The sequence below is a fragment of the Amblyomma americanum genome, chromosome 3, assembly GCF_052857255.1.
Source record: "Amblyomma americanum isolate KBUSLIRL-KWMA chromosome 3, ASM5285725v1, whole genome shotgun sequence".
Lineage (NCBI taxonomy): Eukaryota > Metazoa > Arthropoda > Arachnida > Ixodida > Ixodidae > Amblyomma > Amblyomma americanum.
Window position 1 is genome coordinate 13345020 of NC_135499.1, and position 22580 is coordinate 13367599.

General features: G+C 45.2%; 1 long non-coding RNA gene across 1 annotated transcript in view; it reads left to right on the top strand.

The window, feature by feature from the left end:
• LOC144123386 (uncharacterized) overlaps positions 1-22580 on the top strand; it is a 311566-nt gene that overhangs the window by 212172 nt on the left and 76814 nt on the right. The window lies entirely within an intron of this gene.

Sequence of the window (22580 nt, forward strand, 5' to 3'; positions counted from 1 at the left end):
GATACTGCAGAGAATTCACATAAAATCACTGAAACCAAGAAAGAATAAAAACAAAAAACAACTAAAACCACCTCAGCCCGTGGAACAATATTAGCGACTGGGAAAACAGCAAATGTCAAAAAGGACCTACAAAGATAGGGGAAAACTACTGCCACAAATACACGTATATACATCTCTCATGATTTATTACGAACTTTGGCGTTCGGTTGATGATTCCAAGGTCGCTCTTTCTCATCGTTTTGGGGAGGAGAAATACAAAAACTCCTGTGTGCTGGCAAATGTCAGTGCATGTCGAACTCCAGGTGGCCTAAATTAATTCCATGCTCTCCACTAAGGCATCACGCATGACACCATGTTGTTTGGGGATGTTAAACCCAACACAGAAACGTGGAAGCTAACGAGAAGAAGGGTTCAACTTAACGACAGCGCAGCGAGCTGTGGAAAGTAAAGTGATAGGTGTAACGTTAAGGGCAAGAGAAAAGGGAAAGTGGGTCATGGATTTAATGTTATTCTAGTCGAAGTCAAGGGGAAGAAATCGGCTTGGGCAGGGCATGTAATGCAAAGGCAAGATAACCGCTGGTCCTTAAAGGGGCAATCAGGACAACGGTATCAAATTGTTTTGCTAGTAAAATCCAATAGTTCGACATTTTTTGCCTTTGTTACCGCCTGTCTGGAAGCGAAAGGTGGATTTATTGGTAAGAGATTTGAATTCGAAGTTGAAAAACTTTTCCCGCCGCTACGATTCAAACTCTGCACTGTCTGATGACGAAATAGGAAAAGAGTGACGTAAAATGGCGGAAATGGAAACGAGGACACCGTGATTGCTGGTGGCGAGCGCTGCGCTCTCGCCTAGCAGCTGCCGAAAACTACTGCCGGCCGGCCGTTGAAGGCCTCTATTAGCCGTCGTCGCTTCGTTTACGTTTGCACCAACGTTACGACGGATCCCGTTCCCCATTCTGACAACCAAGTTCTCGCAGAGAACTGCGACCTGCATTCAGCGACCTCAACCCTAACAGCGTGCGATGCTTTTGAGGGCTGAGGCGGCGGGTCTGGCAAGGAAATCCTAGCGCCGATGAGTCGGCGGTGTCGCTGTCACCGGCGAGGCACCGTCAAGACTGATGTCTAGCGACTGGTAATTTTGGGCACATTAAAATTCTGTAATAATAGTTCAATAGAATAAATTGCTGGGCTAGTTGGTTCAGTTGGCTAGTGGGTTGGTTGTTTAAGAGCTGTAGCTGCGATGCTGCGCAGTACACCTGCTAAACAATGGCGTATTTTACTTCCGAGACTTTCACTGACATTCTAAAAAATGGTTCTTATAATCCTCGCAAAACACTGTCTCTTTACCACTTGAACTGTCAGAGCGTAAAAAATAAATCGGAGGAAGTAGAAGCTGAATTACTTAAACTTAACTTTAATTTTGACTTTATCGCTTTCACTGAAACTTGGTTTAGCTCATGTGCAGATGTTAGACTTTGCTGGTTACAAACCTATTTCAGTATTCCGAGACGGAAAGCGTGGTGGTGGTGTATCTTTATATGTCAAAAATTGTTTGTCCTTTGATATATTGTCGAATTATTCACTGGTTTGTACTGGCTTTGAAAGTGTCTGCATTGCTTCTGCAAGAGTCACTATAATGGTTGTGTATCGCCCCCCTCAAGGGAATTCAGTCAACGTTTTTCAGTTCATTGATTCGTTTCTGAAATTTGCAGACGTAAACAAGCTGCGTGTCATTGTGTTAGGTGACTTCAATATAAACTTTTTGGTTGACAACCCTTTGAAGATCAGTTTAAATGAAATAATGTTGTCTCATGGCTGTGAAAATGTTATTGAATTGCCTACCCGTATATCATTACACACTGAGACATTAATTGATTTGTGTTTTACTAATTTCCCACCCGACCGCTTCATATCAGGTGTTTTTTTTTTCTGGGATTAGTGATCACTTGCCTTTCTTCTCACTTTTTCCTGAGACGGCGAAATCGATTGCTCCTGTACGTGCGCGAAGAATCTATGATGAAAAGAACATCTCCAGATTTTGTCACTTGATGTCTACAATTAACTGGGTAGATGTATATCGTGAAGATGACTCGTCCCGTGCCTATGATATATTTATTCAGAAACTGCTTGAATGTTACGACGCTGCGTTCCCAACCCAAACTATTAAAAAAACACAGAAAGGCTAGAAAAGAGTGGCTGACAGGCGCGCTTTTGAAACAAATAAAGCAAAAGAATTAAATGTTCCGTCATTTTTTGAAACACGATGCCCGGATGATTTAATTAGGTTTAAGAAGTTTCGTAACAAATTAAATTCAGATTTAAAGAAGGCTAAATCTCTTTTCTATATTAAGTTCTCGTCTATTTTGCACAACCCTAAATTACTTTGGCAACGTATTAACGCCATCATAGGGAACAAGAAAAATGATCTTCCATCTGAGCTAAAAATCAATGGGGTGTATTATGCCGGTATGTCACTTGTAAATAAACTCAAAGAACAATTTTAATCTGCCGGAGCATACCAGCCTTCAGTTAGCTGCCATTTAATTCGGACTGTAGACACTTATTTTCCCTCCTGCAGCACTGATTCTATATTTCTGACGCCCAATTCAGCGGATGAAGTTGTTTCTATTATTAATGCCTTTAGATACACGTGCTCACCTGGAGACGACGAAGTAGCTGTTTTTCCTATCAAATGTGCAGTCAATATTATCGCTGGTCCCCTTACGCATATTTGTAATAAAATGCTGCTCTCTGGTGTATTCGCTAGCAAATTAAAAGTCGCACGTGTTGCCGTGATATTCAAAGGTGGCAACAAAAATGACCCGAACAATTATCGTCCCATTTCAGTATTGCCTCTTTTTTCAAAATTAGCTGAGCGTGTTCTCTTCAGGCGAAAAAATAACTTCTTACAAACTAAGCATCTAATCTGTCCCCACCGGTAAATCAACTCAATTAGCTCTGTTAGATATTAAAAACTCTATAATTAACAATTTTGAGAATATGCTTTTTTCTGTTCGGATTTTTCTTGATTTGTGCAAGGCCTTCGATTCTGTGAAGCATTCAATACTACTTCATAAATTAGAGACTTATGGGATCCGCGGAGTTGCAAATGCACTTTTGGAGAGTTATCTAACTGCACGTATCCAGTACACTCATATTCATAATGCAAAATCTACTTTTGGCACGATAAATATCGGTGTCCCTCAGGGTTCAATTTTAGGACCAGTTTTATTTATTTTATACCTTAATGACATTGTCAACATTCCATTAACTCCTAATATTATTATATATGCCGATGATACTAATGTCTTTCTTTCTGTGCTCCAATCTTCAAGTACTTGAACGGCAATCTAATGCCTCGCTTAACGAGTTAGCGGTTTGGCTCTCTGTTAATCAACTTCAGTTAAACGTCAGCAAAACAAAGTTTATGCTCTTTCATCCTAAAAACAAACGTTTAGATCATCGCGTCAAACTAGCTTTTAATGACTTGAACATCGAGCAAGTTTATAGTTGCCGCTTCCTAGGTGTGTATTTTCGCAGTGATATGGGGTGGACAGATCATGTAAACTGCATTAGACTAAAAATGGCCAGGTCTATTTGTGTTATCTATCGTATTAGGCAGCTACTTCCACTACAGGTTAGAAGACAATTATACTTTGCCCTTGTTCATTCCCATCGTGTATACTGCAACCTGGTGTGGGGAACTTGCAACAAAACCGATTCGTATAAATTGCTTTCTCTTCAGAAAAGAGCTCTACGCTCATTATGTACAAGCCCAGTTGTCGAACATAATCTTTTTGAAACATTCCATGTTCGCAATTTCTTTCATTCCTACAATTTGAGTTTGGCTGTTCACATTTTTTTATAAAGTAAAACATAATTTCAGGTCTTTCCAGAATGCTTATAATTCAAGAAACGTTACGTATGGCTTACGTGCGGTCGTCTTATCCACTGAAAGACCTAGAACAAACTATGGAAAACAAACTATAGATAACCAAATTGTAACATTGTGTAATGCTTATCAGTCTCTAATAAAAATCGCCGTAGAAAGCCATAGTGTATCTGTTTTTAAGAAAAAACTGAAGATTTTAAATTCAGTTAACTTTGTATATTTTGTCTTTTGCGTTGCTTCCTTTACTGCGGAGTGTGCATATCGTGTTTTCTGCGAATTGCTGTTTATTATCTTTGCATCGTTTTTTCAGTGTTTGCTATTTCTATCGTATAACTTTTGTTGTTTGTTTTGAAAGTGTCTTTTTTTTTTGCCATGCGGCCACTGTTCGATGTATTATTCGGGGTGTAGGCCTGGTCAGGAGGTTTGATCGTCTTCCTCCTGTTGCCTCACCTCGAGGGCATATTGTATTATATGGCCTAATAAAGATACCACTACTACTATAATGCGCAATGGTGGAACCAGTGAAACGGACGCAGGACAAGAGCAAGTAGGCACATACGCGGTGCGTTTGTTAACGTGGAGGCGTGTTGAACATTGGCTATACACAGCTCCTTCGTCCGAGGAGCACTTAGAGAGGCACTTCGAGGTCCTGTGCTGCTCCGCCCCTGTAAATCGAGACATTTAACGAAACCATGCCCGCACACAGAACGCATAGCCGCAAAACACCCAAAAACATACCGAAACTCACCTGGCCGCCTGTTACGCTGCCAATTATCAGTTTTCTTAGACTTCCATCATTCAGGTTGTCTTTTATCCGTCTTGGTCGTGTGATAATAGTGCACTAGTGGTTCCAGAACAAAAGATATGTGCTTCAATATTGATCAAACACGTAACCTTCATGCATGTTTGTCAGCCTCAGAGATCTATCTTGTCTCTTGTCCTAATCATCATCACGCTTTTACTTGTGATATTGGCCTGCGGCGATACGTGTATTTCAGTTCTTGCTCTTTGCTACCTTTGCAAGGGCTTTGTTTCCAGAGAGTGGTGCTTTTGTGCATAGGAGCTGGTATTCTATCCATACAATCAAGCTTCAGTTTCGCTTCATTGTCCCTTCAAGGGCAACAGACTGGATTCCAAGGGAAGGGAAGCGTAGCAGGGGGCTGCAGAAAATTAGGTGGGCGGATGAGATTGCAAGGATAGGGTGGCCGCAGCTGGCAGAGGACAGGATTAATTGGATGGATATAGAAGAAGCTTTTACCTTGCACTGGGAGTAGTCAGGCTGATGATGATGATGTTAAACCCAGCAATTTGCAATTTTTACACTCGCCAAGGAAGTCACTGAATGCGGCTTCTTAAAACATGATCGGCTAAACCACGGTGCTTTTAAATAAAAAAATATTTGACAGGAAGTGATATGTAACACGATTCGTATTTTATAAGTAGAGGCTGCAGGTTTTCTAGCACACAGCACTAAAATCCTGTTTAATATGTGCATTTTAATCCTCTGGATCTTTCGCCCTACATGAATCCTGAGTTCTGACACATTGTAGGTGCTCCTGACCTCTTGTGCTGTGAATTGATGCCCTTTATGAAAGGAGGCATCAGAATGACAGTGTTTCATGTGCCCAAAACTGTGCGGATTGCAGAGAAATCTTTGTCCTCTAGAAATATATAGCCACTCTCAACTATGCCTAAAAAGCCAGAATCAAAAGTCACGGCCCCTCTCGTATCGTGCAATAGTGATGCGAGTGTCTACGTTCCTGCCAGCATATGCGTTCGAATGAAAAATCACTCCAGATGGCAATATTTCAACCAGAAAATTCACTGAGTGTCCACTTTAGTACACTGAAAACAGTTCTATGTTGCAGCTTTATTGGTGGCTGCGCAGTGCGAACTTCGATGCAGTCACTGATCATGTTACAGACTGTTTAATGTGCTTTGAAGCAGGTTGGCATTTTAGCTTCTAGATGATGTCAGGACGGCGCGAAAACAACAAGGACAAAAGAGGCACACGAACAAACAGGGCAGGCGCCAACTTGCAACTGAGGTTTATTCGCCCAAACCCTTACATTTTATAGAGCCCCGAACCTTATCGCAGAAGCCTATCATACAAGAATAAGAGATTGTAAACAATAATCAGAATTCCGGAAGTAGGTGCTACTTCTAACAGACCGTAAGATACATTCATGCATTCAGCACTACACTCCTGATAAAAGCAAACTAGGTCCCAAGATTATCCGAACGCAAAACCGACAGGAAAGCAATTCATCCTCACAACAAGGACCCACGCTTGGCCAAGGCAAACAGATCGCAATATCAAAATTCTTGTTTTAATACATCGTGTGATAATGAATGAATGACCAACAACAAACTCGGAAAAAATGATCGATATGCAAACTTAAAACCTTCGAGAAATCCTCTCAGCGTCAGACTACTAAAACGAGTGTCAAAACTTAAAACTTTCGTGAAATCCTCTCAGCGTCAAAGAACTAAATGTATTGGATTGTACACAATTCTCGTTTTGCTGTTAATACACAGCCAGAAACAACAAACTATGCAGAGAAAACTACAACACAATAAAATCTAAATACACCCGTCGAGAAAAGCCACCTCAGCGTCACTGATTGAAAGGGACGGTTTACTAACGCATGCGATTCCCGCTTTCTTAATAAAATATGACTCTACTACTTCTCGCTCAAACTTGCCTTTTCCGCACTTCAAAAAAATTGTATTGCCTAGTTCCGGACGGCACTCTTTGCAGGTTTTGCAGTGGTCTGCAAGGAAGGTTCCATGTTGGTTGCGCACGTTCCGCAAGTGCTCACTGGCACGTTCATTGAAACATCGACCGGTTTGCCCTATGTAAACGAGTCCACAGCTTACAGGAATCTGATACGCAACTTGTGACCTGCATTTGGTGAACTGTTTTTGATGTTTAATAAGGCAAACCGGTCGTTTCTTCTCTAGTTTAATCATAGTACAGATCTTTGACAGCTTTGATGGGAGTGACAACACAACTTGATCTGATGTTTGCTTGCGACTTTTTTATGCCATGGGAAACTTTGTGAATGTAACGAATGACAGGGACAGATTTCTATCGTGCTTCCGGAAGCCTCTTATCATGAGGCCGCTTCAACTTCTGGATTAACATTTCGGAGACAGCCGAAATCAAAAGGGGTGGGTAACCGGCTTCTTGCAACCTATGAATTTGGTCGCCAAAGCTCACCGACATCATGTGATGGCACCACTTTCCCAAGGCATTCTGAAGGGAATTAGCGATTATTGCTCTTTTGACGAATTTGGAATGAGCGCTCTCAAACGGTAACAGCCCTTTCTTTGATCTGGGATTGTACTCCCAGCATAGGTGATCCTTAATAAATACCAATTTTATGTCTAAACTGAAGTTCGCGATGCACTGGTAACTGCCACGTAAATGTGAGACCCTGGCTGTTATTGGTGAAGACGGATAACACACTTGTTTCCTGCGCAGCTGCATCATACTCGGGAACATTCTTCAGAATAAACAAAAAATCATCCACATATCTAAAAACGGATACAAGATGTGGGTCACTAAGTTGACTTTTGATCTGATAACCGACGGCTGTCAAGAAAATGTCACAGAGTACAGGCGCCACTGAAGACCCTATGCAAACACCTTTTTTCTGAACAAAGAAGCTTCCTTAAAATGATATGGCTGTCGAGCCCAAGTAGAATTCCAACAGAGCTACAAAACTGTCGCTACTAGTCCCTGCAGAATTTGAAATTGAACTTCACCTGTTGTGATGAAATGTTAATCAAGAAGTTGAAGCGGCCTCATGATAAGAGACTTCCGGAAGCACGAAATAAACATGTCCCTGTCATTCCTTACATTAACAAAGTTTCCCATGGCATAAAAAAGGTCGCAAGCAACCATCAGGTGCAAGTTGTGTTTTCGGCCCCATCAAAGCTGTCAAAGATCTGTGCTATGTATGAACTGGAGAAGAAACGACCGGTTTGTCCTATTAAACAAAAAAAAGTTCACTAAATGCAGGTCACAAGTTGTGCATCAGATTCCTCTAAGCTGTGGTCTCGTTTACAAAGGGCAAACCGGTCGATGTTTCAATGAACGCGCCAGTGAGCACTTCCGGAATGTGCGCAACCAACATGGAAGCTTCCTTGCAGACCACAGCAAAACCTGTAAAGAGTGTCGTCCGGAACTAGACAAAACAATTTTTTTGAAGTGCGGAAAAGGCAAGTTTGACTGAGAAGTAGTAGAGGCATATTTTATTAAGAAAGCGGGAAGCGCATGCGTTAGTAATCCGTCCATTTCAATTAGTGACGCTGAGGTGGCTTTTCTCGAAGGGTGTCTTTAGGTTTTAATGTGTTGTAGTTTTCTCTGCATAGTTTGTTGTTCCTGGATGTGTTTTAACAGCTAAAGGAGGATTGTGTAGAATCCAATACTTTTAGTTCTTGGACACTCTGAGGATTTCTCGAAGGTTTTAAGTTTTGGCACTTGTTTTAGTACTTTGACGCTGAGAGGATTTCTCGAAGGTTTTAAGTTTTCATGTCCATAATTTTTTCCGAGTTTGTCATTCATTCATTATCACACGATATATTAAAGCAAGAATTTTGATATTGCGATCTGTTTGCCTTGGCCAAGCGCGAGTCCTTGTTGTGAGGATGAATTGCTTTCCTGTTGGTTTTGCGCTCGGATATTCTTGGGACCTAGTTTGCTTTATCAGGAGTGTAGTGCTGAATGCATGAATGTGTCTTACGGTTTGTTAGAAGTAACCCCTACATCCGGAATTCTGATTATTGTTTACATAATTTATTCTCGCGTGATAGGCTTCTGCCATACGACTCGGGCGCTTCATAAAATGTAAGGGGTTTGGGCAAATAAACCTCAGTTGCAAGTTGGCGCCTGTCCTGTTGTGTTCGTGTGCCCCTTTTGTCCTTGTTGTTTTCGCACCGTCCTGACATCATCTAGAAGCTATGCACCAACTAGCCCTAACCAAAGTACTTCTTGGCATTTTAGCTTGAGTAAGCCTTTTGATGGGCGATACAAACATTGTTTTGAAGCAAAGGCAAATATTCTTGAAGCTTTTTTAAAGTGCCGTGATGCTGAAGTTTCATTAATGTTAAAAGGACGCCCAGTGACGACTCAGTAATACCGAGCTGGGGTTCATTAAGGAAGTGAAGAGGCTATTTTCTTTGGAAACATCACACCGCGCCGCTCAGTAGGTTAGAGAAGCATGCTTAGCAGGAGTGCAAAAACGACACAGTTCACACTGCACAAATCTTCAACAGCACCCGAGGGTTTTTCAATGCTGTAATCCCCAGCAAAATAGCTTGACCGGTGGTCTGGCCGCTGAAGGTGCTGGTAACAGCTAGTTTATGCTGCATTTGACACTCACGAGTCTCATGATCAGTGATCTCGATGGGCACGTTACATTTTGGGCGCAGAAAATGTGCCGCTACCAGCGCTCACGTGGTCTGTTCGAGTTTCCTGAAAAATATTGCAAAGTGAATGAGAGTTTGCAATGCCGTCAAAGTGGTCATGCTGAAGAGCAATTGAAGCAACTGTTATTACTCTCTGTTTATGTTCAAATATTTTTATTTGCCTGGAAGTAAAAAAAAAAGTGGCTGTTGCATGCTGCGTCGATTGGGCATGGCGTGTAGGAACAAAAGTTGACCTGACCTGCGCTTTGAAAAGAGCATCCTTCCTGGCCGGTCACTTACAGAGGTAGAAAGCTTGACGCAGAATATTAAGGAACAGCAGAGTAAACGCAGACAGCTGCATATGGCTAAGTTAAATACCTAAGAAAAATATTTCAGCATTGCAGCTTCACAGCAGTCATCCACACGTTCTCATTAACTTTGCAAAACATTTTCAGCTCCCCCGTTTACTTCACGTTTAAAAACATCTGATTCTGTAGTCTACTGCTGCTGACCGGGTAATAGAAAAATCAGAACCATGTGGCCCTGAGCAACTTTAAAAATTCATTACGATTGTCACATATATTTATTTTTATTTATTTATTTCCAATACCTCAAGGGTTTCATCGGGTGGGGTTTTACATGAGGGGTGGGTTCGACATGAATTAACAAAAAAAGTCGTTCGATGGCAGTACTAAAGTGGCTGGGATTAGAGTGAAGGGTGACGTCTGCGGAAGGTCTTTCCAGTCGATGGCAGTCTTTACAAAAAAGGATGTGAGATGGGTGGTTGTTCGGGTATGTGGCGGATGAACGGCCACGGCGTGGGTGATGCGGCTGGAAGTCGATGAATTGGCATGATGGCTGTAGTGCTAGGTGACAAGGCATGATAGAATATGTGAAACAAACCGAGTCTAGACATTTTCCGGCGCACCTGATTTGACGAAGTTCGAAAGTTTTATTTCAGCACAAAAAAATTATAATTTTGGGATTACATCTGCTGAGGTTCCAGAGGCAAAAGGCGTGTTTATGGCGCCTGACATGGCCTCGTGACCTTTGCGCACGCAGCACGGCAAAGAACAGCGCAGTTAGGGATCTTAAAACAAGATAAATGAAAACCATCTGACATCAAAACTACCGACAGCCAAGAAAAAAATCACGTCATGATAACTGTCGATTCCAGCCAACTTGTTTTGGTTTCAGTAACACGGCGAGCTGAGCGAGTTGGTACAAACTTCAGGAAAAGCAGCGCGGGTACAGGGACAGCGCTTGTCCCGTCTTCTTTCTTGTCCCTCTTCCTGCGCTGCTTTAGTTTCTGTTTCCTTTCTTAGTTTCTTTGTTACAGATTCTCTTTAAGCTTCGGATACAAAACCGGCTGCAACATTTAGGTTAGGGATGCTTGTGTCGCGGGAATAATCAGAAAAGGTAAATCTGGCAGCATGGTTCTGAATCGATTCAATGGTAGCTGTTAGATTATGGCGATGCGGGTCTCGTAATGCGCATATGCACCCCAGTTTGGGCCTCAAAATGGCTACGTACGCTAGTAGCTTTGCGTGAGAAGACGCATGAATTAGGTTACGTCGAAGGACGCCAAGAGTGGACTTAACATCGTTAGTAATATTTGCAATGTGAGGAAACCATTTGAGATCACTGGAAAGGTGAACGCCTGTTTCAAAGAGAAGACTGAAGAGATAGCGGACTCGTTCAGCAAGTAGTTATAGGAAGGGTAGTATTTACGTCTGTGGAATCTAATTAGAGCTCTTTGTTAACATTGAGCCATTTGCCAATTTCGACACCATTCCTGGACTTTCGTTCTGAAGAGCTAAGTGGTCCGTAGAATTACATATATGACCGTAAATAACGCCATCGTCGGTGAAAAGACGGATATTTGAAGAGATGCATTTGGGTTGGTCAAACAGAAGTGCTAAGGCTTAATGTGAAAAGTTTTTGTAAGAGTCCCTTGTGGGGAACATTATCAAAAGCGTTTTAGAAATCTCAAAAAAGTGTATCAACGGGAACATTTGTCTCAGTTCGAACTAATTTCGTTTAGAAACAGTGCCAGCTGTGTGCCACAGGAGTGGTCTCTCTAGAAACCGCGCTGATTAGGGTGAAAAAACCTGACAGGTGCTAGGAGGTTTGTGACATGAGAGTAAATAACATATTGCATGATTTTTGAAAACACGCTTTTGAGAGCGATGGGACGATGCGTGTTTCCTGGGCCTTTCTTGGGGACTGGAACGATCTTACCCACTTTCCATTCTTTATGGACCATGCCGGTAGATACAGACTGCTGAAAATGTGTTAAAATTTTGCTGGTTACGCGTTTAGTGTTTTTCAAAACTGTTGTGTTGATGCAATCAATATTCGCAGATGAAGTGAATTTTAATGAATCAATTTGCCATGAGGTGTAAACGTTACAGGAGCCATGATAGTGTTATCCTGAAATGGGATGATGTGGGAGGCTAATATCCGGTTCATGAGTAAAAAGTGTACTGAAGGTAAGGTTTAGAGCCTAAGCTACTTCGCAGTCAGGTAAAAGAATACCCGACTGGTCAGCTAGAGATACTAGTGCTCTTGAGGCTCTTGGTTTATTAGTCCTCCAGAATTGTTTGTTTCGGATTGTTACGAATTAATTATGGTAGTGTCGATGAGAAGAAACTTTTTGAATTCATTAGTGACTGGCGGAAAGCTTTTAATGTCGAACGGTACATTTCCCGTGCATGTGAACTGTTAGTGAATTTCGCGGTTCTGAAATATCAGTTTTTATTTTTTCGCCCCTTAAGAGCTGACATTAACCACTGTGAAGAAGGGCGGTCACTAGTTTGGAAAATTGACTGGTTTAATTCAACTGACCGTCCTTCAGACAAAGGAAGAAATGAATTGCCGAAGTCGCTCAGTTCAGCGTTCATAGATGTATAATCACCTTTTTCATATAGCGGTATTAGTTTAGTGCTGGCGTTTTGACGTTTCTGAATGCATCGAACAGGTCAATCGATTACTGTAGTCGCCGACGGCATCTAGATAACTTAGGGGAGATAGACTTAAAAGGGCGTCTTGCTGGGCAAGTTGGTAACTGTACATCTTTTTGGTTACAGGCGCGAAAACAGACACAACACAAGGTAAAAAGACGGGACGGAGCGCCTCAGGGAAATCAGGGACCATGAAAGAAACGTAGAGCAAGATATAGAAGGCCCAAATATGCCTAAGCATATAAGGTCCTGCCAGTCACGCTCTTGTGTACCATGTTTTTCTGGTGCGCGAATTCTTTCAAAGAGCAAAGGCAAAAAAGCCAGAGAATTAATCGAAGCTTTTTTTATTGCAATGAAAGGAAGCATGTGCATCAGCGACACGTCCATATCTTTGTATAAGGCAGAGAACATTTTTTTCACTCGTTCGCTATCTTATCAACCTTGAAGATGATAGCATTCCTTGCGTGTGCAATGGTATATATTTGTCCGTGTTGCCTTCAAATAAAGCAGTTGTGAGGGCGCTCCATCCCGTCTTTCTACGTTGTGTTGTGTCTGTTTTCGCACCTGTAACCAAAAAAGTGATAGACTGTCGGGTGAGATGTTAACACGAGATCTAGTATGTTGGAAACGCGGTTGATTTGTCTGGTTGGAGAATTTATCATTTGTGATAAGGTAGACATTAGGCACATGTGAATAAAATGGCTTTCAGTAGTTTGCTCTGACGATATAGAACCAAGGTCACACCATGTGATGGACGGAAAATTGAAGCCTCCGAACACTCATTCGTATTAACGCCTCTTTTCGGGCTAGGTGCATACTTGAATTAGAGAAAAACTTGCGCCAAACCATGCAAACCACAAGACAAGAACTATGACGAGACACAAGCGCTCTCTAACTCCCTAGCTCATTCTCTAACTCACTCTTATCACGTACTAGAACTGTCTGGAACGCTCTACCATTACATATTGCTACCGCCATTGGCCTTGATAAATTTTATAGACTGATAACTGCCACTACTACTCCTTTACTTCCTTGCGGTCATGGTTGTCAATTCAGTGGGTCTCCTTCTTTTTTATTTTATAGATTCATGTTGTATTATTTTTGATCTTGTTTCCATGAAGTTGTATAGGTATTAATGTTTTCACTGTGTGCTTCTGTGTTAAAACGTTGTTTATTTTGATTCTGTTTTTCTCTTATGCTAGAACGTAAATTATAACTAATTATTATTTTTTTCATTGTCATGCTGTTTTTTTTCCTTTCCATGGTTCTTGTCTATTTTTGATCATTTGCGTGACACCCCCCTCCCCCTTCTATGTAATACCTTCAGCCATGAGAGCCTTTAGGGACATTTTGTATAAAAAAATAAATAAATAAATAAATAAATAAATAAATAAATAAGGATTGGGGCATTTGCAAATTTAGAGGTTACAGCTTGCAGGGCATTAAGAAACTCAGCAACAAAAGTATTGTTCCTGTCTGGGGGCGGTGACAAAGTCCGAGGATTAAATGTTGTTTGAGAGAAACGATATTTGCAGTTGAATGGACGAGCTGATGCGGATTGCTATCGCTTATCTTGTATCAGCTTCTGGGTTTCAGGATCAAATTTATGTATATTGTCACCAACTTTGAGAGCATCCTGCCGGAGTTTATAAGTGATATTTTGAGATTCGGCAAATTGTAGTAGGGTTTTTCGCGCAGAACGAGTTCGAGGAGAGTGATCTTCGGCGATGCTAACGCTAGATCGCTTAAAATGTTTGCTGACTGCAAGAACTGCTTCTTTATCTTTAAAATTGAAGAATTTGACGATTACGAGCCTTTACATTTCGTCTTGATACTGCCCAAGCCTATTTGCCGGTTCGATGTCACGTAGCTGGCCGGCAGTTTTCAACCATGAGGAGCAAAAGTCGAAGACTTTCTTTTCAAATTGGGCCCATGTTTCACTTTTGTTGTCGGTCAGCCCAGAAAATATCAAGTTTTGGGGGCACGCCCTGTCTTCGGCATCGTCAAGGCGTCATGAGCATTAGGATAAACTACTGCAGGCACAAAAGAAATTTGCATCGTAATGTGATGCTGAACTGTAGTGAAATGTTCCTGAAAGGACATCGAAACTCCAGCGAAGTAACTGCTGAGTGGATTTGAGCTTCAGCACACATGCCATCCAGACCAATGCAAAGTTCATGACTAGACGTGTCAAGCTTGGCTGGTCAATAATGATCATGGTCAGTTGCACTTGCCACTGGTTCCTGTTCTTCTCGACCTGTAGTAGTAGACACTGCATATATTTTTATCATCCGGCAAACCCATTGAAAATCCAGATGCAAGGAGCTCTTTGTATTCAACATGCATGCGTAATTTTGGTTGTACTGCAAAGAAAAAACGTCAGTCGTGGTCTCATTAGAAGTACACACAAATAGCTGGCCCAAAAAAATCCTGATCGGTCACTAACGCGGGGTCGAATTTCGATGGAGGCGAAATTCTAGAGGCCCCTGTACTGTGTGATGTCAGAGCGCGTTAAAGAACCCCAGGTGGTCGAAATTTCCGGAGCCCTTCACTACGGCGTCTCTCATAGCCTGAGTCGTTTTGAGACGTTAAACACGCATAAACCAAACCAGTACATACAAATAAACCAGCTACCCGTTAAATCTTGACAACTGGCCAGCGCAAGCCTTCGAACGCATGGGGGAAAATAGTGAGCAGGTAACCAGGCGGCGTTCCAATGGCACTCTCTTCCCCGTTGACAAAGTGCTTGGAGCATGTTGGCGCGCTTATCCTTTCGGCTCCAGTTGAAAACGTCTTCGCCACTCGAATATAATGCCACAAACTGAATTGCACAGAACACTGCATCAGCCATTCAACACTTTCGGAAAAGAAAACCAGCACGAGGCATGCCAACAGGCAATTAAGGAAGTGATAAACGGGAGCGTGACATAAATAATTGCCTGCAATGTACTGCAGTCGGCGAAAAATCGACGTGAACCCGGAAAGAATCCTTTCATTATTGTTAGACGAGGACAAGACGAGAACGCACACGGCAAGTGCCCGTGTGTTCGTCTCGTCCTCGTCTTTTGCGCTCTAGCGATTATGACACACCAACATCTCCAAGCTTCCACCATCCTTTCCCCCACGACGATTGCTGCATTAATTGAGCTACCTCGTCGTGCGTCGATCTAACGGCGCCTATATTATGCGTACTTCGGTCTAACGTAGTGAGTGTGCACTTCAGTACGTACATGAGGCAAACCCACCCAGGTCCAAGAACCCCGCGGTAGGAGCCATATTTTGAAACAAATTTCTTGGAGAGGCCGGTAGCACTGGAGGGTATCCACAGCCAAACGAATGCACCGCTTTTTGAAGATGTCAGGATGGCGCGAAAACAACAAGGACCAAAGAGGCACACGAACACAACAGGACCGGGTGGCAAGGCCGGTTCGAACTGATCTTCATCATGGCGGTGTTTGTGGCGCCCCTGAGTGTCTGTCGTGAGCGACCGTGCGATCTGGCGGCACTCTTCTACTTGCTTGGCAGCTTCAGAGACGGTTGTACATTCAGATGCGGCAGGGCGTAGGGAAGAACTATGTCGATAGGAGCGCATGGATGCCGGCCGTAAAGCAGCAAAACGGAGAGAAGCCCGTGATCGATTGTGTAGCAGTGTTATAGGCGTACATTATATAAGGTGGAACAAGGTCCCAGTTCGTGCATGTCGTTGGCAGCGACGTACATGGTCAGCATGTCACCTAGGGTGCAATTAAAGCGTCCGGTTGGACCGTTTATTTCTGGATGGCAGGTGGCACAAGCCGATGATTTATATTCTTTAACGACATCAGAGAAGAAGGCGCGCCTATGTCACTGAGGAGCTCACGAGGAGCACCATGGCGAAGAATGAAACGCTACAAAACGAATGACGCGACATCGCCAGCTTTAGCAGCCGGAAGCGCCGCGGTTTCAGCATAACTGGTCAGGTTATTAATGGCAACAATGAACCAGCGGTTGCCAGCAGTGATGTGCGGCAGAGAGCCGTATAAATCGATTCCAATGCGGTCGAAGCAGCTTGGCGGGAAGGGTAGTGGCTGCAATTCATCAGCGGCGCGATGAGGCTGTTGCTTACGGCGTTGTCAGGGTTGAAACAAGCGGACATACTTGACGATGAAGTTGTATAGGACAAGTTGTCGGGCTTGGCGTTGATCCATTGTTGTTGACAGCGCTTAAACAACACGGACAGAAGACAGAAAACATTGAAGACGATGTCACAGGCGCTGACGTCGTCTTCGATGTTTTCGCTCTTCTGCCCGTGTTTTTTTTAAGCGTTGTCAACAACAATGGATGAAGTAGTGCATGCCGCGCCAGTAGCGTCTGAGACGGGTGCGAGTGTACTGTACGTCTTGAATACTCCGGGGAATACTCTGACCATTGCGGGTCAGCGTGGAAACAGGGGCCGATTTGGGAGCGTAGATGCCGTGGAATGACCAGAAGCCATTTGCATCCATCAGGGTTATAGTTACGCCAATAAAGGAAGTTATCACGAATGGAAAAATGTGAAGCCTGGCGGCGAAGCGTGCGGGATGCTGGAACCGCTGATGGATGCGAGAGAAATCGAGAATACAGGCAATCAATTGAACTTTACACTGCTCTGAAGGCACGTCGCTAGTGGTGAGCAAAGGCGCAGCGTCTTCGAGGGCGGAGAGGCTGGCAATCTAGACCGGTATCGGGGAGCAGGACAAGGCATTGGCGTTGTTAGGAGTGGGGCTCCTGTCCCGATACCAGGCCACCGGTGTTGGGGGATTGCGCGTCGATCCCACCGCTGTCACCAGTTATATGTGGGGCTCCATCCCGCAGCAGGAAACCGGTGTTGGGAGATTGCGCTTCGATCCCACCGCTGCCACCAGTTGTTAGGTGCGGGCCCCTGGTTCGCCTGTGCCGTCTCTCGCCGAGGTCGGTGTCCCCGGGTTCCGGATCGGGAGACTTCTATTGTGGGGTGACGAAGAGATGAGAGGGTCTTCGAGGTGGAGAAGAGACTGAAAGGGTTTATTTACATTTTTACATAGTTCGAAAGAGTGAATCGGGAGCTGCCTGATCACACGCCAGATCGCTGCTTAAATAGGGTCCGCTGTCCCCAGGTCCCTAGTTGGGGAATTTAGTTAATTAAATATGCGTCGAATCACTGTGATGTAGATCACGTGTCCAGTCTTTAGGGTCCGCCTTCCAGGACGCCCCCACAACACACTCTTGCCACTTCTGGCAAGTTATGGTTCGCGCTGTCCAGGCAACAGTGATGAATAGCCCGAAGGGGGTCCCATGGCAGCGTCGAAGGTCAGTCACCTACACTTCACAGCGGTAGCGTAGGAACTAAAGGTTGCCACTGCAGTTTTTGCAGAAGGTTCCACGTATAGGGAAAAGCACTTAGTCCAAGACGAGGTTGTTTTCTAAGCAAGAGGATTCCGGCGTCGTTGCCTTAGTAAAACACGGCCGCATTTGCCACGGCTCATTTGCAGCCCTGCCGCTCGCCGACTGCCCCACCGTCCCCTCCGGGAGAAAGGCGTCGTTATGTTCCGGGTGGGTCCGGCGTTGAGAACAAACGACAGGTTCACCAAAGCCGTTCTCAGGCAGCGGACGGCCGTTTCACCCCGTAAACAGCGGGGGGGGGGGGGGGGGGGGGGGGGGACAAGGTTCCTTGTAGACGCCATCACCTGCATTCGTGGCGCCGCAACCCCGTCGACGGCTCTTTGAAGCTTCTGTCGATTGATGACTCCCAGTGGCTTGAATATTCTTGGCATGTTGGTGTCTCCAAACGTAACAGCTCCTCCGCGGCCAGGACAATCTCGATCGACCAGTGGTCACAAGCACTGGTCGAGGAGAGATGAGTTGAGTTGTAGTGTGGGAGGCCCTTCTTCATCTTGTCTGCAAGCACAGAGCAGAGTCCAAAACCTCGGACAACGGAGGCATTATTCGAAACCAACCACTCAACATAGCGCCACTCCCCAGGCAGTGCCCAATATTCACCCGAGAGCCGCCCGGCTGTTATGCAAAACGACTGCATTGTCGACATTAACGTAAGCACAAAATTTTGTAGCTGACAGCAATAGTCTCGCCTACTAAGATCAGCTTCCATGTCTGCCAAATTCGCTGCCAAGGCCCGATTCGCCGTACACGACTTGATGAGGGGTGGAAAATTTGGAGGCAAAACTAACGATCACCTCAATCTTGCTCGAAATTAGGGTCAAGAGAGCGTCCGCGTCTCATCTGATGTCGCCAAAGACAGACTGCCAAGTTGTACAATACGCGGTGGTGTGTCAAAGCCCACAAATTCTTGATTAGAAACTGTTCCTTATCACTCAAAGCTCTGATCCCCTTATACCACCAGAATACCGATAGATTGCTTAAAATTTGGTCCCTGCTCCAATTACACCACTGGCTTTTTTCAAAGAAGCTTGACGCTCGAGTCTAATGATCAACTTTTCTAGTTGAACTCGCAAAGGTGCGACTGCGCATCGCAATCCTTACTCCTTCCCGTACTGGCGAGAGACTTCTCTTAAACTCAATGAGTCAGTCATGCGCCTCGTCACTATCACTTGTACAGAAAGCTGCTACAGCTGTTCTCCGCAGAAGTCAGTAGCCTCACTTCGTTCGCTTAATCTTTGAATACCAAAATCGGCTAGCTAACCTAGCGCCGCTAAACACAGGTACTCAAATTGGCACAAATATCCGTGCTTTCTTTGCCTTCGCCTGACATTAGCAACACTGCTGTTAATGTAGCGAATGTAGCGACAATCTCTTGGTATCTCGACCAAGTTCTACATTTCTGAATCTACTGAAGATAAAATGCAAACCTATGCCAAATTTTCAAACACAAAAAAATTTGCTTGCTTGGAACGGTTCTACATATGCAAACAGCTCATCATCAACTCGGGAAATGTCTTCGCTGAACTCCTGTGAGTGCCTTTACCACTTGGTAGCATCTCAAATTGACACACGTCCTTTCTAATTCAATGGCACAATCACCTTTATTTAAGTTTTACGAAAACAGTAACACTTGATCAAATACAAATTTTTAACCTAAAACAAAGTAGCATTTCCTTCCTCGATTTTACACGCACACAACCGAAAGAGGAATAATAATAATAAAAAAACAGCTACTTCGAATGGCTACGCGGGGTGAAACATGGCGCACCACCCCCGCGTCGAAAGAATTAGTCTCTCAGCCGCGCCCCCCGGGGTCGCGCTCTGACTGATTGTACTGCTGTCAACTCGTGACAAAGGGCAACTGAAAAAAGGCATCCCTGATCGCTACTGACATCTCCACAGCCCCTCGACGCACTCAGAAGGCCCCGGTAGCCCATGCAGTGCCGATAACCGATTCCGGGCGACGGACAGCGACCGGAGCGAGAAGCTGCTCTCTGTTCTCGCCCCAAGCAAGCCCGCCTACCCTTTCGCCCTGCGCGCTTCCTCGAATACAGTGCGGAAAGTGCAGGAGGCATCCTTCTCCAGAGCGCGCGCTGAACGTGCATGCGTGCGCGGTCTCTGTTGCTCGACCCCTGCGCTCGCATGCGCCGGGTGTCTCGCAAACTAGCGCCTTCTGATCTTTCGGGAAGATTTCATTTCTTCCTTACCGCCTTACTATTAGGTCGGGGGTGCCTGTGTCTTCCCGCTGGCCGATTCCCTTTGAAAAGCTTCGCCGCTGTTCTGCTTGGTAGACGCGCTCTTCCCTTTCCATTACTGCGGTCGCCTTTAGAAGCACTTGCGCGTGCCCTCTGACCAGTAACTGTAGCTGCAAGATTACAAGGTCCAATGCGGGAAGGTTTTTTTTCTCCTTCTTCCGCAATTTCATGTATGCTAACATTAGCACCTTTCTGTGCAGCTAAGTTTAGGGCTTGACATTTCAACCGCTTTTTCTTGGTCCTTGCCCTATACCTTTTTTTACGCCTAGACACTTCTGTTTGTGTCTCCTAATCGCAACTAGATTGATCTAGTTTTTCAGAGGCACCTCGGAGACCTTCATCCAATTGCAAACTGGCCGCTTTACCTTCGCAGGTCAGTGTCAGCTCCACACCGCTGACAGACGGACCTCCCGCTGCCCCCGAGTTGGGCAGTTCGCTTTCCTGAAGGCAGTCCTCCACCGCCCGCTTATCGGCCTGAGCGCTTACCCCTGAAAGGCCCTGCTTGTCTGCAATTGAGCTTTCGTCCTCTGTCTCAGCGTGGCTTTCGTTACTGCGTTTCGACACACTTACACCTCCACAATCTTCATGCAGGTTGTGCGCTGTTTCACAGTAATGTTTTACGTCGTCACGTCTGTCCAACTGGAACGATCCAGCCTGACTCGCTCTCTCTGGAGTCTTGGCTCTCGAGATCTCATCTTCCAGTTTCTTTATTTCATGCGCAAGCTGCAACCTTCTGAGCTCCCGTTCCTCTTGTTCGGCCGCTAGCCGTTGCTTTCGCTCCGCTTTGAGTAGTTCCCACGTATTGCTAATTATTATTTCCTCGGCGGTTTCCAAGAGCAATTTGCAAATGTCCGTCTTTTTGATCTTAACCCCTACATCTACACCCAACTCTTCACACAATGACAGCAAATCTGACCTTAGCAAATTCATTAGGTCCATGTTTGCTGCTCTGAGCCTTGACTTTGCTGAACAACTGTTGACGTGAGCTACACGCAATCAGACTCACTGATCAACTTCCCTCGATTCCCAGCAGTTCAATGTATTAACCCAAACAATTGAAGCCTTGCGAATCTCAAGCAAAGTTCAAGCACTCACCCACGGAAACAACACCACGCCGCATGGTCGATCCAACCGCTGCCAACCAGTTGTTAGGAGTGGGGCTCCTTTGCCGATACCAGGCCACCGGTGTTTGGGGGATTGCGCGTCGATACCACCGCTGTCACCAGTTGTTATATGTGGGGCTCCATCCCTTAGCAGGAAACCGGTGTTGGGAGATTGCGCTTCGATCCCACCGCTGCCACCAGTTGTTAGGTGCGGGCCCCTGGTTCGCCCGTGCCGTCTCTCGCCGAGGTCGGTGTCCCCGGGTTCCGGATCGGGAGACTGCTGTTGTGGGGTGACGAAGAGATGAGAGGGTCTTCGAGGTGGAGAAGAGACTGAAAGGGTTTATTTACATTTTTACATAGTTCGAAAGAGTGAATCGGGAGCTGGTTGATCACATGCCAGATCGCTGCTTAAATAGGGTCCGCGGTCCCCAGGTCCCTAGTTGGGGAATTTAGTTCATTAAATATGCGTCGAATCACTGTGATGTAGATCACGTGTCCAGTCTTTAGGGTCCGCCTTCCAGGACGCCCCCACAACACACTCTTGCCACTTCTGGCAAGTTATGGTTCGCGCTGTCCAGGCAACAGTGATGAATAGCCCGAAGGGGGTCCCATGGCAGCGTCGAAGGTCAGTCACCTGCACTTCACAGCGGTAGCGTGGGAACTAAAGGTTGCCACTGCAGTTTTTGCAGAAGGTTCCACGTATAGGGAAAAGCACTTAGTCCAAGACGAGGTTGTTTTCTAAGCAAGAGGATTCCGGCGTCGTTGGCTTAGTCAAACACGGCCGCATTTGCCACGGCTCATTTGCAGCCCTGCCGCTCGCCGACTGCCCCACCGTCCCCTCCGGGAGAAAGGCGTCGTTATGTTCCGGGTGGGTCCGGCGTTGAGAACAAACGACAGGTTCACCAAAGCCGTTCTCAGGCAGCGGACGGCCGTTTCACCCCGTAAACAGCAAGGGGGGGGGGGAGGGGGGGGGGACAAGGTCTCTTGTAGACGCCATCACCTGCATTCGTGGCGCCGCAACCCCGTCGACGGCTCTTTGAAGCTTCTGTCGATTGATGACTCCCTGTGGCTTGAATATTCTTGGCATGTTGGTGTCTCCAAACGTAACAGCGTCCTGACGTTTGCGACCCGATCGGTAGACGAAGCGTATGGTGTATTGAGGGGGTGAAAATTCGTATATACGAGGGGGTGCTGAGAAGTTCGTGCCTTTGCAAAGAAAGAATAGAGCCAGAGCTTTGAAAGTGCACATTTATAAGCATGTTGTCCCCTCAGACTGATGCACTTGTACAACGTTCTTTCAGCTTTTCTAGTCCGTTTAAAAAACTATGTGACAGGTCGTACAACCAGCTTTCAGCAGCATGTTTTACGTCAGCAGCAGAGGTGGGCATTTGACCTCAAAAATCTCGACCTCACCTCAACTAAAAAAAATTTCCCGAACTCACTCAACCCCAACCTAATCAGTTGAGGTCAAGGTCTTCTGAGACGACCTCACCTCACTTTTCCTGAGGCCACTGGAGACCTCACTCAACCCTCACCTTGAGGTCGGCTGCTCGAC